General features: G+C 37.6%; 1 pseudogene across 1 annotated transcript; it reads right to left on the bottom strand.

The window, feature by feature from the left end:
* Positions 1 to 37: 37 nt before the first annotated feature.
* Positions 38 to 546, bottom strand: LOC116545040 (annotated as a pseudogene). The gene has a single exon (XR_004266162.1). The product of XR_004266162.1 is annotated as a 40S ribosomal protein S10 pseudogene (transcript).
* Between the last annotated feature and the right edge of the window lie 3,384 nt (positions 547 to 3,930).

The raw sequence follows: 3,930 nt of genomic DNA, 5'->3' as shown, positions 1-3,930 counted from the left end.
TTTTTTTTTCTTTCATTCTCTCTCTCCCTTTTTTTTTTTTTAACTGTAAGTTTATTCAATGCAAAATAATCCTCTCCAATTTTACTGAGGTGGCTGACCACGTCCCTGACCAAATCCGCCTGTCAACTGGAATTCGGTTGCTGACCCAGCCCCCGCCTCAGCTTTCTTGTCGGCACCAGGTGGCACAGCACTCCGTCTGTAGGTATCTCTGTCAGCTTCCCCTCTGGTGAGTCTTGCAGGCCTTCCTGTCTCTGGACGGCTGCGGCGTAGGGTGGCAGGCACGATCTCTGCGGGCAGATGGAGGTAATCACGGAGATACTGGATACCCTCATTGGTAAGGCACCAGTAGAAATGTCTCCAGGCAAACTGTTCCTTCACGTAGCCTCAGGACTTGAGAGACTGCATGGCCTTCATGACAGGAAGGTTGGGCACGTTCTTGTCTGCCAGCTCTGGGTGCTTAGGCATGTGGACATCCTTCTTGGCCACCATGACTCCCTCCTTAAAAAGGAGCTCATAAATGGCAGTCCGGTTCTTTAGCAGCAACATCGCCGCAGCTGTAGGGACCGGGGCCGGGGCTGGAAAGGACTCTTTCATTCTCTTAATGTGGTGTATGTCATTTATGGGTTTGTGTTTGTCAAATCATACTTAAATTCCTGGGATAAACCCTACTTAATCAAGGTGAATGATCTTTTTAATGTTCTATTAAATTCAGTTTGCTAATAAAAAGATTTTTGCATCTATGTTCATCAGGGATATTGGCTGATAATTTTTTTTTCTTGTAGGGCTCTTGTCTAGGTTTGGTATTGGAGTAATGCTGGCCTCATAAAATGAATTTGGAAGTCTTCCCTCCTATTCAACATTTTTGGAGGAGTTTGAGAAAGATTGATATTAGTTCTTTTATACATATTTGGTACAATTTATTAGTAAAGCCATCTGTTCCTGGTTTTGTTTGTAGGAGGGTTTTGATTACTGATTTAATCTTCTTACTACTCATTGGTCTGTCCATATTTGTGTTTCTTCATGATTCAGTCTTGATAAACTGCGTGTTTCTAGACATTTATCCATTTCTTCTAGGTTATCCAATTTGTTGGCATATAATGTTCATAATAATGTCTTATGATTCTCTGTATTTATGTGGTATCACTTGTAATGTCTCCTCTTTCATTTCTGATTTTCTTTATTTGAATATTTTCTCTTTTTTGTTAGTCTGGCTAAATTTTTTTTATTTTTGTCATTTCATAAAACGAACTCATCTTTTTTTAGTTTCTTGATCTTTTCTATTGTTTTTCTAGTCTCTGTTTCATTTATTTTTGCCTCAATGTATTTTAAATTTCCCTTTCAATTTTTTATTTGTCTGTTTCAGGCTAATATATCTTCTGTGGCTGGTGAATGGAATGTTCCGCATATGTCTATTAGAGCCATTTTATCTAAAACATTGTTCAAATCCAATGTTTTCTTAGTAATTGTCTGTCTGGGTAATCTCTCTATTGTTAAAAGTGTGGTATGAAGTCCCTTACAATTATTATATTATAACCCATTTCTCCTTTCAGATCTATTAATATGTGCTTTATATGTAGGTACTTCAATGTTGGGTGCATATATATTTCCAATTACTGTTTTTTCTCTGTATGACTCCTTCATCATTATGTAATGACCTTCTTTTTCTTATTTTACAGTTTTCAACTTAAAGTTTATTTTACATAAGTATAGCTATCCTGGCTTTTTGTTTTCCATCATGAAATATTCTTTCCATCCCTTTACTTTTAGTCTATGTATGTCTTTAAAAGTGCTGTGAATCTTTTGTAGGGAGCATATAGTTGGGTCTTTTTTTGGTACATTCAACCACTCTGTGTATTTTTGTTTAGCAATTTAATTCATTTACATTCAAGATAGTTATTGATACGTAAGGACTTACTACTGCTATTTGGTTAGTTGGTTTTTGGTTGTTTTGTAGATGCTTTGTTCTTTTATTCACCTCTTGCTGTCTTTATGATTAGATGATTTTCTGTAGCGGTATGCTCCTATTTCTTTCTTTTTTATCTTTGTGTGTCTACTATAAGTTTTTGCTTTGTGGTTGTCATGAGGCTTACTAAAATATCTTACAGTTATAAGGGCTATTTTAAGTTGATAACTTTGATCACGTTTTAAAACCTCAAATTTTTTTTTTTTTTTTTGACATGGAGTCTCACTTTGTCACTTAGGCTGCAGTGCAGTGGTGTGATCCTGGCTCACTACAACCTCAGCCTCCCAGGTTCAAGCAATTCTACTGCCTCAGTCTCCTGAGTAGCTGGGATTACAGGCACCCATCACCACACCCAGCTAATTTTTGTATTTTTAGTAGAGATGAGGTTTCACCATGTTGGCCAGGCTGGTCTCGAACTCCTGACCCCGGGTGATCCACCCACCTCAGCCTCTCAAAGTGCTGAGATTACAGGTGTGAGCCACCACACCCAGCCAAAGCTCAAAATTTTTAATCCTCCTCCCCACATTTTATGTTTTACATGCCCCAATTCACATCTTTTTATATTGTGTATCCCTTAATAAATTATTATAGTTGTCATTATTTGAATAGTTGTGTCTTTTAACCTTCATGCCAAACATGCAATATATACCACATCACAGTATTACAGTGTTGTCAATTTGACGACTGTGTTTTTACTTTTACCAGCAAGTTTTTCACTTTCAGATTACTAATTAGTGTCCTTTTACTTTCAGCTCAAAGAACTTTTTTTAACATTTCCTGTAAGGAACTAACTCAGCTTTTTCTCACCTTCATTTCTGAAGGAAAGCTTTACCAGGTAAAGTATTCTTAGTTGAGGTTTTTTTTCCCTTTAATGGTTAGCAAAGAACATCCCACTCCCTCCTGGCCTGGAAGGTTTCTATTGAGAAAATTGCTACTATTCTTATTGGGATTCCTTTATATGTAATATATTTCATTTTTCTTGCTACTTTCAGAATCCTTTCTTTCTCTTTAATTTTTGACAGATTGATTACCATATATCTTGCTATAGTCTTGTTGGGGTTGAATCTGATTGGAAACTTTTGACCTTCCTGTACCTGGGTATTTATATCTTTCCTCATATTTTGGGAAATTTCAGCCATTATTTCTTTTTTTGAGACGGAGTTTCGCTCGTTACCCAGGCTGGAGTGCAATGGCGCGATCTCGGCTCACCGCAACCTCTGCCTCCTGGGTTCAGGCAATTCTCCTGCCTCAGCCTCCTGAGTAGCTGGGACTACAGGCACGCGCCACCATGCCCAGCTAATTTTTTGTATTTTTAGTAGAGACGGGGTTTCACCATGTTGACCAGGATGGTCTCGATCTCTTGACCTCGTGATCCATCTGCCTCGGCCTCCCAAAGTGCTGGGATTACAGGCTTGAGCCACCACGCCCGGCCCATTATTTCTTTAAATAAGCTTTCTATCCCTATTGATTTCTGTTTTTTTTCTCTACTTCTATAATTTGAATACTAGCTCCTTTGATGCTGTCCCATAAATCTTGTAGGCTTTCTTTATTTTTTTTACCAATTTTTAATCTCTTTTCTCCTCTGTGTGTTTTCAAATAACCTGTCTTTGCATTCAAAGATTCTTTCTTTAGCTTGATTAATTATGCTATTGGTGTTCTCTCTCTGTTTCATTTTTCATTTTATTCATTTTATTCTTCTGGTTTAGAATTTGTTTTTTATTATTATTTCAATATCTCTGTTAAATTTATCATTTGAGTAGGTCAATGTTTTTCTTATTTAATTGAATCGTTTCTCTGTATTTTTTCCCCCATTTATTTATTTTATTGCATTTTAGGTTTTGGGGTACATGTGAAGAACATGCAAAATTGTTGCATAGGAACACACGTGGCAGTGTGATTTGCTGCCTTCCTCCCCATCACCTACATCTGGCATTTCTCCCCCTGCTATCCCTCCCCAGCTCCCCACC

Source organism: Sapajus apella, unplaced genomic scaffold (genome assembly GCF_009761245.1).
Source record: "Sapajus apella isolate SASKATOON/1434 unplaced genomic scaffold, GSC_monkey_1.0 scaffold243, whole genome shotgun sequence".
Classification (NCBI taxonomy): Eukaryota; Metazoa; Chordata; class Mammalia; order Primates; family Cebidae; genus Sapajus; species Sapajus apella.
This window is presented reverse-complemented; position numbering and strand designations above follow the sequence as displayed.